The 15,190-nt window shown below is 40.7% G+C and overlaps 1 long non-coding RNA gene across 1 annotated transcript in view; it reads right to left on the bottom strand.

The window, feature by feature from the left end:
* LOC133252648 (uncharacterized) overlaps positions 1-15,190 on the bottom strand; it is a 279,302-nt gene that overhangs the window by 231,066 nt on the left and 33,046 nt on the right. The window contains exon 2 of the long non-coding RNA XR_009738022.1: positions 9,703-9,756. This is a non-coding gene — a long non-coding RNA (uncharacterized LOC133252648). The remainder of the gene's footprint in view (positions 1-9,702; positions 9,757-15,190) is intronic.

Here is a 15,190-nt window from a genome sequence, read left to right as displayed (position 1 = left end):
AGCATACAGAGGATAAGGATGAAGTTGTAAAGGTAGTAGTCTCTGCCTGCCACCTGTTGCTTCATCTGCAAATAGTCATGACACTAAACAGCATGTGCCCTGCTCCTGTGGGGTGTCTGGAGCGTCTGTTCTATAAGTAGATGAGCATTCATCTATGTAAACTCTAAAGGCCACTTGGTTGACTGGGACTTTGACCTTGTTCTTGTATAAAACCCATTGATAGGTTTATTCATTTAGAGCAAAACAGAATTCCTTCCTTGGAAGCTTAAAGACACCAGTGTTTCCCCCCATTACAAGGATTATACAGTATTAGTCCACTAGAAAGCCCAAAGCCATAGATTTTAAGAATAAACCCAAGCAGATCCTCCATCATCACCTGGATTCCAGTCCCTGGTAGGACTTCCAGGTTTTAGGTCCCAATTTCCAACCTTCAAACAGTCTATAGCATCTCATTCTTTCACCTTGGTCTCTACAGAAGTAACCAAGGACAGAAACTCTACCTTAAGAGGTACAAACTCACTTGACGAAATGTGGTAACTAGATATTTCTATGGAAATTAGAACAGTTACATGGCTAATCAATTCAGCATGAAGTAATAGTTCATGGAAGACTAGAGCCTTGTGCATCGGGAGCCACACAAGAACTTTAAGACTCCAATGTAAAACCTATTGGCATGAGTTTGCTATGTCTCTAGAGTTTAATATGGGAAATGAGAATTAATTAAGAGGCAAAGTATGAAGCTTAGCAGACACTAAAGAAGGATGTTTGAAGTTAAATGAGCCTGTCATGCAAGTCACAGAAAGGAAACCCTCTAGAGACTTCAACTGCTATGAAGACCGATGATAAACAGATCTGTGGCCTCTGGTAAAGAAATTCAGTCAAGGTTTTGAGTCCAAATTTTTAAATGGCCTTTGCAAGCTATCTATTTGGTAAGAAATATTCCTAGTTGTTCAATCAGCTCTTAAAACATTCTTATAGTTATTTTAAAGCCTTGGTATCATTTCCAAGCCTCTGGTGTTCTATTCTTGATGAACACAAGGCAAAAACCTGGAGACTTCAACTTTGACACTTGCTTCTGTTTCTTATATCTTTGAAAATCTGATAACCCTCCTCAAAAAATGAGAAGACAGGCTTTAAATAGCAAACATATAGGGCACTGGAAGAACTGACTCTTCAGTTAACACTTAGAAACAGAAGACCTCAATTGAAGACTACCTTTTAACTACCCTCAAGCCCAAGCAGAAGATTCTGAGGGGGGTATGCGCCTGTGTCATGCAGTCTAACTGGAGTAATTTCCTAGAATTCTTACCTTGGGAAGCAGTTTATTATTTTGAACCCAATAGAAGTTGGAATTCTTGGTTTTAATGGTGGGGAAGCTCTTAAAACACATCTACACTTTTGCTGTAACAACTTACATCCAAGAATGAGGAATACAACCTGTTAGTCTTTATCACTCATTTGGGGCCCTCAGCTTCAATGGACCTAAATTGTGGAAGTTCTGGAAAACATAAAAATTGATCTTCACAACAACCTGAATAGGTAAGTATTATCTCCAATTTGTAGATACGAAAACTGAGGCGGCTAATAACGGGTGATTCCAAACCCTGTGTGCTTACTGGCACTCCTCTCAGACAAAGAGGCAGTGCTGTGTGAAGGTTAAGTTGAATGTCACATTGTGTGTTTGCTGAGTTTCCTTTACTAATGACCTTGGATGCTTCCGCAGTTTCTCAGACACCCATAGTAACTGGCTTCCAATATGGCAGCACCAGGAGGGTATAACGATAGCACCTCCATGTCAGGTTGGCACAGGATAAATGTTTGTTCAGTGCCAGGCCTACAAGATGCTAAAAGTTCCAGAATTATTTTCCTTGCCCATGGGAAGTAGAGTATATCACTGGATTATAAGGTGAAAGATAAAGAGTCCCCAAAGGAATATATAAACATGCAACATCATTCCTGTGTATGAAGACATTGGGGAAAACAAACCATAACACAACATATCTTAAATATTAAGGTTCTCATAAGGAGATACCTGCCCAAGAAGACAGAAAGAACTGTGACTTGAGTCTATGGATAGATGATGCAATACCTAACCCTGGGTCTCGGGTATTCTGGAATCTACCCACGAGACCTGGGCATTGCTCACATTTCACACAAGCACAGAGGGGAAAGAACTCTTCGAATGAAATGACTGGCTTTGACAAAACTCTCTTGTTTTTTAAAAATGTCACTTGATACCAAAACACGACTTAAGAGTATGTAAGGCCTCAGAAGTCCAGAGCGTACAACCAGTTATCATGCTCAGGATCTTCAGAATTCTAGAGGCACATGTTGGAACACATCCCATCCTGCTGACCTGTAGATAAATATTTCTTTTATTAATAAACTGTACATGTAACTTAAATAAAGTTTATTTTTGAGAGAATTGTTGTGTCATTGTTTCTTAGTCACAAAGTCATATCCAAGTCTTTGTGAACCCCTGGACTATAGCCCACCAGGCTCCTCTGTCCATGAGATTTCCCAGGCTGGAATACTGGGTTGGGTTGCTATTTCCTTCTCCAAGGGATCATCCTGGGTCAGGGATGGAGCCCACGTCTCCTGCATTGGCAGGTGGATTCTTTCCCACTGAGCCACCAGGGAAGCCCAAATTGTTATGAGCCTTTCCTTTTTCTAAAGAACTTTTCCAAAAGTTTTTACCCAAATCTTTCTCCTTTCCTCAACTAAAGATGGCTCAGTCACCCCTTTCTGGGAACCAGATCTGGATACATCAAGTTGAAAGAATAAGAGATGCCCCATTTCTGCCATTTTTAGAGGTCAGTTTAGTGTCTCCCCACAGGCAGCCAATATTTCACCCTCTCAAACCCGCCTCTCCACCTCTCATGAGAGAAATGAAAATCAAAGCCACTATTACCAAGGAATGTTGGGCCAGAGCTTCATCCCTGAGGGTGACAGAGAACAGGCCCTGAAGGGAGGAAGCCCCAGGGTGACAGGACAAGGCAGGCCTTGACAAGCAAGAAAAATCATTTTGATACTTTCTGTTCATCAGCTCTTAAGAAGTCTGTATTGAAACTCATTTATGATAAGGCTAAGTTTTTTGTGAGCCTTAGAGATAGATAATCCATCTGAAACTTTCTAAGCAATGTCTCCTAAATGTTTGGGTGCTAAACCTTGAAACTGGCACAGGGAGTAGTGAGAAGAAAATAAGGAAATTGAGGGAAAAAGAAACTATTAAAAAAAAAAAAAAAGTCTCTAAGAGACTTCCCTGGTGCAGGGAATGTAATGCAGGAGCGTGATCTCTGGTTAGGGAACTAAGATCCCACATGCTGTAAGTGAAGTGAAGTTGTGCAGCCGTGTCTGACTCTCTATGATTCCATGGACTGTAGCCTACCAGGCTCCTCCATCCATGAAATTTTCTAGGCAAGAGTACTGGAGTGCGTTGCCATTTCCTTCTCCAGGGTATCTTCCCGACCCATGGATTGAACCAGGATCCTGCATTGCAGGCAAACGCTTTACCATCTGTAAACGTTGCAGGCAAACGCTTTACCATCTGTTGCAGGCAAACGCTTTACCACCAGGGAAGCCCCATATGCTGTGCAGTACAGCCCCCCCCCCCCAAAAAAAAATCTTTAAAAGCTCAACAAAGAGTCCTTAATGAATTTAAGATTCACTTAATGAATGAAGTGTTGAGTGAATACCAGCTTTGCAGTGAGAGAAATGTAAATTTGGGTGTTTCCTACTCCACTAGACTAGCTGCAGTCATGGGTAAGCTGCTTACCACCCAAACTTTTGTCCTTCTCTTAAAACCCTAACCTCTACTTGCATAGAGTCTTCCTAAGGCAAAAAGGCAATGTTTATAAAATGCTGTACTCAAATAACAGCTGCTATTTCCTTTCCAGTGCCAAAAAATTGTAATTTATTTCCCCCCCAAATATCATAATTCATTTTTTTAAAAAGTAAAGTTAACATTCTTCACTTGTGTCTGTTTGTAGATCTGATTTTGGTCTGCACTCATACTAATCCTATATGCAAGTGTTCCCTCTGAGGTCTCCCCTTGAAATTCTAGCCTTTGGAGATCTTTTTCATTCCAAGAAATCAAGATTAATGGTGCTGTACCTATGAGCTCTGCAGAAACCCTCATATGTGTGACCTTCTGCTGATTAAAGAGCCAAAATGACTAATTCAAGTTCACTGGTTATACACAGAAGTCTGTTTAACCAGTGGGGGAAGAAGATATTAAACTTTGCACCACTCCAGAAGGTGAGATTAGCTTGATCTTTGGATTTATCATGCTAAGCTAATGTGATGTGCCGGTAATCTGAGAAATGTGGAAGGACACTAAATTGCAGGTTTGAATACTTAATTAATGCTCTAGGCTCTTATTTAGAGGTATTTCTTGCCTTCTGGTTGATTGAGGGCAGAGTATGGTTTAAACCCATTGTCGTTTATGTTTTCTTAAATTCACCCATTTACAAGTGAAAGTTAGGCTGAGAATAATTCTTTAAAACTAAAAGCAAATTTGCCTTTTTACCTGACCCCAAACAATGAGTACTGTAATTTCCCAAAAAGGGCTTATAAATGCTGTAGGATGGTTTTAGATAATTAGATAAGAACAGACATTCCTTCACTGGCTTCAGGGGACCTACAGTGACAGTTTCGGAAAGGTTCTAGAGCTTTATAATTGGCATATCCTAAATTGATCATGAGAGATTGCAGCCACAAAAGTAAAAGACATTTGATCCTTGGAAGAAAAGCTATGACAAACCTAGACAGCATATAAAAAAGGAGAGCCATCACTTGGCCAACAAAGCTCTGTTTAGTCAAAGCTATTGTTTTTCCAGTAGTCATGTACGGATTGTGAGAGCTGGACCAGAGAGAAGGCTGAGCACCAAAGAACTGATACTTTCAAACTGTGGTGCTATAGAAGACTCTTGAGAGTTCCTTGGACACCAAGATCAAACCAGTCATTCTTAAAGAAAATCAACCCTGAATTTTCATTAGAAGGACTGATGCTGAAGCTTCCATACTTTGGCATCTAATGTGAACATCCGACTCACTGGAAAAGACCCTAACACTCAGAAAGACTGAAGGCAAAAAGAGAAGGGGGTGTCAGAGGATGAGATAGTTAGACACCATCACCAACTCATTGGACATGAATCTGAGCAAACTCCAGGAGATAGTGAAGGACAGGGAAGCCTGGCATGCTGCAGTTCATGGGTTCGCAAAGAGTTGGATGTGACTGAACAACAACAAATTGATCATCAGTTTGGGGGAAATACAAGTTCTTGAACTTTTAATGAAAATGAGGAAGGATGTATATGAATCAAAATTTTCAAAAGATACCTCTACATACACACACATACACATTTCATTTGTCCTTATTTCATTTATTTGTTCAATGCTACCTATGTGCCAAGCTTTGTTCTGGATTCTGGGGAACCAGTGGAGAACAAGACAAGCAAAAGCCCCATCGTTCATGGTGCATTCTAACTGGAAGCCAGGAATAGGACAGACATTAATAAGTCAGGTAGTGATAAGAACTCCAGAGAAAAACAAAACAGAGCAGGGGATTAGAGAATGAAAGAATGAGCTATTTTAGAGACAGCACTCAAAGAAGCCCTCCAAGAAGGTGACTTGGGCAGAGAACCTGGTGGAGGCAAGGGAGTAGTCCACTGAGGACACTGCAGAAGTCCTGAGGCAGGAGCCTTCTTGTTTCATCTGTGAACAAGCAAGATGGCCATGGAGGTAGAGGTGACCAAGACAGAAAGGGAGGGGAGAAGGGAGCAGCAGAAGCCAAGTGATATAGACTTCAAAGGCTGTGGTAGAGATTTGGGATTTCAAGTGATGGGACAACTTGAAAGGGTTTGGGGCTAGTGGAGGTACATCCCATTTTAAAAGGATCATTCTGGCTGCTTTGTTGAGAATAGGCGGCAGGGAGGCAGGGGTGGAAGCAGGGAGATAAGTTAGGAGACTATGGCAGTAGACAGGTAGATGGCCATGGCTTGGGCAAGTCTGGTGGGGATGGAAGAAAGCTCTAGTCCACATGCAGCTGGTCAAGGCAGGGTGGGGGCACAGGGTATGTGCACAAGCCGCCTCCCTGGAGGGGAGAATGTGTTATAATATTTGGTCCCCGCATTCAGGAAAAGCTCACTGGTTGCTATCTCAACTGTATTCTCTTGCCTGCTGGGTATCAGCCTGGCTGCACCCTGACTGGGCAGGGATGACAGGCACGACCACAGCATCAGTGGAAACACTCAACGAGGCTGCATGGAAGCTAAGGAGAATGCCGTGCTTCTCCTCCCTGACAAGCGAGAAGAACAGAGGAGCCTGGAGCATAAATTTCAGTCTGCACAAATACACGTTGATTCACCCATTCAAAGGGAGTCCTCCTATCTGCTAGGGTCCTTTTCTGTACAGAGTTCTGTGCTGGCTCTTGAGCAACTTTCTGTACAGATATGTTTTCTATAGTCACACAATTTTTTAATGTAATGGGCGTAGATAGGATCCAGCATTTTCCATCTATCCAACCACCATGTATGCTCCCTGTTCCCCATCTGGTCTCTAAAGGCATTGAATTATGGAACTACTTCCCCCAGGAAATTTCAGGATCCTGGTATTTGTCAGTTGAGAGGGATCCCAGTGTCATTGAGTTGGATACCTGCCTGATACAACTGGTAACAAGTCCCCGTAGGGGAAAAGTGTGTGTGTGTCTCAGTCACATCGGACTCTTTGCGACCCCACAGACTGCAGCCCTCCAGGCTCCTTTCTGACTGGGATTCTCCGGGCAAAAATAATGGAGTGGGTTGCCATTTCCTCCTCGAGGGGATCGTTCCCATCCAGGGACTGAACCCATGTCTCAAATGTCTGCCTATATTTACCCAGCAAGGAGAACGCATTCTTCAATGTCCTATGTAAGTCACCCACAGAGCCACAGTTACTCAACTAATAAGCCTAGAAATTCAACAAGAGTTTGGGTTTTAATATTAAAAAAAAAAAAAAAAGAGGAAGAAGGATATTCTGTTTTGGAAGACAAGAGCCCCCTAAGACCCCAAATCTGAGAAAAAGTATATATATATATATATATATATATATTTTTTTTTTTTTTTAATAGTGTAAGATCTTTCCTTTTTCAGAGGAAAATATTTTTTCAAGTAAGGTGAGTCTCTGAAGGGCACCCACACATGTCACAGAAGCCAAATATTAACAAACAGAAACAGAAAACAAGCTCTTGGCAGATGTCAGCACCTGTTTTCATTCAGAAAAGAGAACCAACCTTTCCCATCTGAGGATCCAGTCACCTCAGGACAGGACGAGGCTGGGCTAGAGGCTACGTGCCGTTCTCCCTGGCTTCTCCCTCCCCTGCAGCGGGCACTGCGTTCCCAGCTCTTTGTGCACTGTCTCCATTAGGAGGCAGATAAGATTTCCACGGGCCTAATGAATCGTGCCAACTCACGAAAATTGGCACACGGGTTGGCATGGACTCTTCTAGTTCTCTCAGAAATCAGTGACATGAAGGTGCAAAAAAAAGACAAGTTAAAACCCAAAGTAACTGTTGTTTCCTTTGCCTTGGCAGGAGGGCTGGAAATGTCTTGGGAAATGAATTTTTTATACTGCTGAGAGAGAAGGGAAATCTTTGGAGAGGCCGAAGGAGGTCTTGGGCTGGGTTTGGGGAGAGGGATAGATTGATGAATTGCTCTGCCTTCTAGAAATAGAGGCCTCAGGAGGGGGTGGGGAAGTGCTGGGAATCAGGAAGGGGAGAAGAAGGCGGGGCTACAGGGTGTGTGCATGGACCTATGGGGCTCCACTGCCAGACACCAGGAACACCTAACAGGCAATTGGAGACACTGCAGTTGCTGTCCTGTGAACCCTTCAACCTGTCCAGCCCTTCAGGAAAGTGTGTGGCACATGCTTCACACCTCGTGTGAGTGGCTTTTGATGAAAGTCTTGGAAAGTCAGTCTCAGATGCAGCTTGACTTGACGGCAGAACAGGGACCTACAGAACAATCCAGTAACTGAACTGAACTCATAGCTGCCAGAATTTAGAGAGTAGAAGCCCCCTGGGACCCTTGGAACTCTTTAGTGGGAACCATGGACTTTCTACACAATGTGGGATGGAAGCTCAAGCCCATATTATCTGGAGCTTAAGGGTCAGAGTCACTCCAAGTGATGCTACAAATGATACCATGTAATAGGTGGGGTCTGGTGGCTTTTAGATGATGTGAGCTCAGCATTTGCTAGTCAGTGTACAGAACTTATCATAGCAACAACCTCTAAGGGGCTTGGAGTATTTTAAATCATGGAGTCACTTTTTCAAACTGCCAATATGGCTGTGGCACTCGCTTTCGACAGAATGAAAGCTCCAGTCCTCTGGCTCAGGCTCGAGACCACCGTGACCTGACCTCTCTACTCAGTTCTCCTCTATCCTGTGACTCCCCCAGGCTAAACTTCATGCTCCAGTAGCACTGAACTGTTTGTGAGCCCTGCCCTGCTCCACAAATTGCTGCTTCCCATGCAAAGCTGAGTCTCGCTCAAGCTCTTCCCTCTGCTTTATGTGCTCTTCTCATCTCTCCTCACTTGGCTCTTATTCTTCTTATAAGACTTAGTTCACACGTCACCTTCTCCAGGAAACCTTCCCTGCTGCCCCAACTTGGCTCATGTGTCTCTTATCGACCCACATATAATTCCACAAGAGCATGTACAATTCTTATGTAGAGATTATCTACTTTTATGTGTATAACTTCCTGATTGAATGAAATAAAAGCTTCTCTAATGTAAGAATTTAGTCTTGGTAATCTTTGTCCCCCTACCCTCATCCCCACCAGGGTGTATAGCATGAAGTGGGGGCACTTTTTAACACAAATACCATTCATTAAACTTAATCCCACAAATGCAGGCAAGATTTTGTAAAAGAGCATACCAGCGTTCAGGTGAGCATAATCTCAAAGAAATACCCTTTTGAGGTCATTTACCTTTGCCAACATATCCTACACCACACACAAATTGGAGCTCCTTTTATGAACTTAAGTTCAGGAAGCACAAGGCTGTTTTTTAGTCACATATTTTGCTCACATAATAAATCTTACATCTTTGAGTGGAGACTGAATATTTTGAAACAGCAAAAATCATTGAGTAGGGACTTTCCTGCAGGTCCAGTGGCTAGGACTCCTCGCTCTCCAATGGAGGGGGCCTGGAATTGATCCCTGGTCAGGGAATCAGATCCCATATGCTATGACTAAGAGTTCACATGCTGCAACTTTAGACTCTGCATGCCACGACAAAGACTGAAGGTCCTGTGTGCCACAACTAAGACCTGGAGCAGCCAAGTAAATAAACAAAATCACTGAGTGTTCTGCTAGGGACCACAGTAATTTGTCATGTTGGTTAAAAACATTTTGAGACCCTCCCTGGCCATCCTAGCAAGGAACTCATACAGAACATACTTCAGGCCAACAGCACCATCTTTGAAATAAACATGTAACCAGACCAGGGAATTACATCTAGGTTACTATATACTGCTGAGACTATTTAAAAAGTTATTCTGTAACTTGACAATCACAACTGCTACTTCATTTTAGCATTTAGAATTAATTTGCCAACACACAACTTAAATAGCATGGCTACAAAAAAGCTCCGTCCCACAAGCCTTCATGTATTCTTGGGAAAGTGTTATGAAATTGGAGTTCCAATCTTAGTTTTGCCACTTACTTGCTTTACAATCCTGGTAACTTCTCTTCTAGCTCCAAGACTCCGTTTCTTCATCTAAAACGAGTCAATGATAAAATCCGACTTAGTTATCAGAGTTGAAAGTCAACACTCACAAACCCTGTGACTTACTAAGCACTACTACACACTCAGAGGATGCTGGGTACTCTGAGACACAGATGATTGAAATGAAGCCTCTCTTATTTATAGTTAAGTAACAAGGGAAAACTGTGCTCAATGGGTACTAAATAAATGTTGCATACAGACAATAAGCTCTCTGATTGCTAGGAGATGGAGAAATTTTGGGGGCTGCCTTGGTGTGAAAAAGGAGGGATTGTTTTTGTGTCCATTAGAGCAGGGCCAACCTCTCCAATCTCTGGAACGCGGACCAGTACCTCCTGTCAGATCAGTGGTGGCATTAGTTTAGATATAAAGTGCATAATACATGTAATATGCTTGAATCATCCTGAACCCACCCCCACCCCCAGTCCTTGAAAACATTGTCTTCCACAAAACTGGTCCCTGGTGCCAAAATGGTAGGGGACCACTGCATTAGGGTACGATTTTTTTAAGAATCACACCCCTTGTTAAGTCTGATAAAACCAAAGGATTTGCCCAGGATAAAAAAAAAAAAAAAAGCAAAACTACATTTCATTTCAGGGATCCTTATATCTCCTTGTGCCTATCTATGGATTCTAAAAATGTCCATACCCAAGGGCATGAGTCTCTGGTTTATACATTTAAATAAATGCACATTTTCCATGACTGTCTCCTTTTCCCTAAGATTCTATACATATGTACTCTGAGATATCATCAATTACGACTTTCTCAGGGTATATGCCCAGTAGTGTGAGGTGATACCTCATTGTAGTTTTGCTTTGCATTTATCTAATAATGAGTGATGTTGAACATCTTTTCATGTGTTTATTAACCATCTGCATGTCTTCTTTGGTGAAATGTCTATTAGGTCTTCTGGGGGTGGGATGGGATGGGATGGGATGGGGTGGGAGGTGGGAGGGAGGTTCAAGCCGGGGGGGGAGGGGGGGACATATGCATACCTGTGGCTGATTCATGTGGATGTATGGCAGAAACCAACACAATAAAGGAAGCAATTATCCTTCAATTAAAAATAGATTTTTAAAAAATAGTGTATTAATCGATAGAAGTAATTAATACCTTATTTAATAACAAAACCTAACAGATTTTTCCATCTGCAGAGCTATAACATTAGGGAGTTGATTTACAAAATACTCATCACCAGGAATATAATGTTAGCTTGCCCTGTGTTACATATCAGGTGTCTGTATTTTGAGTTCTGCAAATGAGGAATTGCTTTGTCAGCATATCTGTGTTTCACTCAAGAAAGGAAGTGTGCCATTAATAGTAAAAGTGGGGAGCCAGAGTTAAGAGATTTCAGTTTTGATTTTAGTTCTGCCACTCACTTGCTTTGTAATCCTAGTAAATTCCCTTTCATCTCCAAGCCTCCAATTTTTTTTTTTTACCTGTAAAATGAGTCAATGATAAAATTTGACTAAGTCACTTCACATAATTGTCTTAAGGACCAGAAGAGAAAACAAATGGGTACTATCTCAATGTGAGTTTTTTTTTTTTTTTCAGGGCTGTTTGGAAAAAAAAAAAATGCCTTATGTACATTTCGTAGGTTCACTTGCCAGAAGGAAATTTTATTGAAGCTTGACATCAGACTTTTAGTTTACAATGAAAATCACAATACACGGTGTTCGGTGTTTAAAATAACACCACCCATATTGACAATGCCAAGTCATTCACACTGATGACAAATGAAAGGCATTCTCTAATTCATTGAATCTTCCATTGATGTCAGTTGTGTCTCCCTCCCAAAAGCATTGTATTTCATTAGAAAAGTGTACCTGCTTTACTAATACATAGGCATTGTTTGAGTTGCAATGTAGAAGAAAATGCTGAATGATTTTCTCATAAACTTATATCTAAGGAAGTATTTTTCACTCATGAATTGAAAATAGCTTTAAATTATGATGGCTTCAATCTTAAATTCCTCTTGTTATTTTTGCAGTTTGAATTACTAAGCTCCTTGGTTGGCACTGGCCTGTCCTATCCCAAGAGCTGATGCAATAAAGTGAAACTCATTGAGAGTGGCTGCTGCAATCAGATGATCAAGTTGCAATACTGTTCTTAAAAAAAATTAGTTAACAGTGTAGAAGGAAATACGTAGAATATCATGCCCAGAAGATGGTGCTTGTTCAAAATGACAACAAATTTACAGCAAATTTATAGAGTTGTGTTATGAACAAGCCCTTAAGATGTGTATTTCTTTTATGAGTCCTTAAACCATAAATAAAATCTGAAATAATCACTTTCCTTAAAAAAAAAAAAACTCCAGTAATTTTTAAAATGTTGCAATATAACTATGGTTTGGGCATTTTTTTAAAGCCAGACTGGATTTATTTAGTTGAATGAGAAACCTTGGACACCAAGAGTAATTTTTCAGTGATAGTATTTGTACCACCCCAGTCCACCGTTTGGCAAAGAGTTGGACACGACTAAGCGACTTCACTTCACTTCAGAGCATCTTCAGGCTTTCCAAGTGGCTCAGTGGTAAAGAATCTACCTGCATTGCAAGAGATGTGGGTTCGATCCCTGGGTCGAGATAATCCCCTGGAGAAGGAAATGGCAACCCATTCCAGTATTCTTGCCCGGGAAATCCCATAGACAGAAGAGTCCACTGACAGGCTATAGTCCACAGATTCAGCTGAGCACCCATGCACAGACCTCTCTGTAAGGAAAGGCACCTGCCAGTCTATGCGCAGTTCCCATCAAACAGAGTCACTTTCATTTTTATGTGAGGAATTCCCTCAAGCCTGTGAAAAAGCAAGCAAAGCTTTATCTGCTGGAATTTTGGAAATTAAAATGTTTTTCCTGCTGCTTTTCTCTAGGCTTTCACTGCCAATGTATCTCCTGCCCACAGCTGCCAGATTCATCTTCCCAAAACACACTTTTCAGACATCATCCTTTTTACCATGGGAACCACTGAAGGTTTCAGAGTGAAGGCCAAGCCCTTGAGCCTAAATTCAACCAAATGTTCAAGAAGGAAATAGTACTATTTTTGCCCAATCTCTTCCAGAAAATTAAAGAGGAAGGTGTATTTCCCAAGCCATTTCAAAAGATTCCGATACCAAAACCAGGCAAATATTACGAGAAAACATCAATAACCCTCATGAACATTCTAAACAGAAGGGAAGGGGGCAAGGCACAATCTTTAAAAGAATGACATAGTCCCAGGACATGACAAAAACTGGATAGAACCAACTAGGTCCTGGTGGGGGAAGATTCAACTTCCAATAGACCTTGAGCCTCATTATATGCTCATTGTAATGCTTTAGTATTCTAAATGACACACCTACCAGTGAGGTGATGGCCCAATTCCTGGAAATCCATTTGGGTGATGGCCTAATTCCTAGAAATCCCCACTCCTTCCCCCAAATAGCTAGAATAATCCTACCACTTATTAGCCTATGAAATTGCCCAGCCCATAAAATCTAACCACATCATGTTTCAAGGCCTCTTGTCTTCTGAGATGGCCCACACACTGTCTATGGAATATGGTTCTCCCAAGGCCATTCTTGTCTTTTGAGACCAGCTGCATTCTGTCTACGGAATGTGTATCTCTAAATAAATCCACTTCTCACCTATCACTTAGTCTCTCGCTAAATTCTTTTTGCCATAAGACATCATGAACCTGAGCTTCATTAAGTCCTGAGACCAGGTGTGTGAGCTCAGATAAAAGACATTCAAAGATGTGGGTTCAAGTCCCAGTCTAGGTTTAGGTTGGGTTCGAGTCCAGCTCGTAGGTTTGATTCCTGGGTTTGAGTCCTATCTGAGTTGTGTAATTTCACACCAATGTAAAAATTCTTGGCAAAATATTAGCAAATCATACCAACAATAAAATGAAAAGGTTAATATAGCATAACCAAATGAGATTTATTCACATTCAAGGATGCAGAGCTGCTTTATAATTTGAAAATAAATCAATGTACTTTATAATATTCATAGATTTTTTTCTAAAATATAGTTGTCTCAACAGATGCAGAAATATGATTTGACAAAATATAATATCAACTCCTAATTTAAAAAGACTCTAAGCAAACTAGGACTAAAACCTCCTCAACCTCACAAACAGCATTGTCAAAATGCTTGCAGTAGCTAACATTTTAATAATAAAAAACAATGTTTTTCCCCTAAATGCTGCACCCAAAGATGTTTGCAACTTACTCACTTTCTTAATTTTATATGTCTCCTGACCTTAGGGTGTTTTTTTTGTTTGTTTTTTTAGTTTCTTAAGTTCATGCCAGAGATGAGTGCTTCAGTAATTTATGTCAGAGAGTTTGCAGCCCTCTTCCTAATTTGGCCACATAGTCATGCAGAAGCATTTGTGAGCCACAGAGATGAAAAGATTAGAAGTAGAAAACAAATAGCCAGAATAATAGAAAAACTATTTCCTTACAGTATTTATCAGATGGGACAAATTTTTTTGGAAAAGCAACTTTCCAGTCTTATTTTGAAAGGGCTCTGTCCTCTGGATTATTTTATGAACACATCCCTTGTCTTACTACTGAAATATTTAGAGAAGCATACAGTAAGAAAGTTTTTAGTTTTGTTTTAATAAAAACATAATCACATTACACATCTCTTACAACCTGCATTTTTTTTTCATTTAGCTATAAATAATGACACCTTTGCTGTGTTATCTGTTTTGTCTAAAACATGATTTTATAGGTTAATGACTGTTCCACAATTTACTTTGTCCTTCTTGATGAGAATTTTGCATCAAATTTTTCTAAATTTGGCATTTTAAAGAGTACTTCCATTTCTTCCCACCCATATAGTAAACAAGAAACCCCTTAGATTTTTCTCATAGCCCAGATGACTAATCCTGATAGAAATCTACAAGTTTACACTCTGGAATGAATAAACCAGAAAGACTTTGGATAAAAACAGAGTAATCAAGTTGAGAGTCAACATTGTCCTTTTTAAGAATCCCAATTGTTTGTTCCCAAAATGACTCAGCCATATTTATACTCCTGTATCCATGCTCACACATGGGTATGCACACACGAGGGCATCACAGAAATGTGGTTTTAATTTGACCAAGAAAAAGGATCTTTAGTTGCTAATGGTTGGAACTCCCTCTAAAAATGGCCAGGTCCTGGACTGAGTCATGGATGATGGATGGGGAAAACTACCAGCCAGCCAGCTCATCAAGTGCTTTAATCAGCATTTTATCCCCATACTCTTATGTTTAAACAAACAGCCAAGGGTCACAAAAATTTTAGAAAAATCTCCCACAATAAAAAACTTATTAAATTAAATAAAGAGGGGGAAAAAGGAACTTCAGGAGAAAGAGTTTCAATGGAGAAAACAGATGAAACTGTCCAAAAGTATTTCTATAATTCATAGCTTTAAGACAAAAGATATTGCAGGCATAAACCAAAGG

Source organism: Bos javanicus, chromosome 8 (genome assembly GCF_032452875.1).
Source record: "Bos javanicus breed banteng chromosome 8, ARS-OSU_banteng_1.0, whole genome shotgun sequence".
Lineage (NCBI taxonomy): Eukaryota > Metazoa > Chordata > Mammalia > Artiodactyla > Bovidae > Bos > Bos javanicus.
The sequence above is the reverse complement of the archived record's forward strand: the minus strand, read 5'-3'. Positions and strand labels throughout refer to the sequence as shown.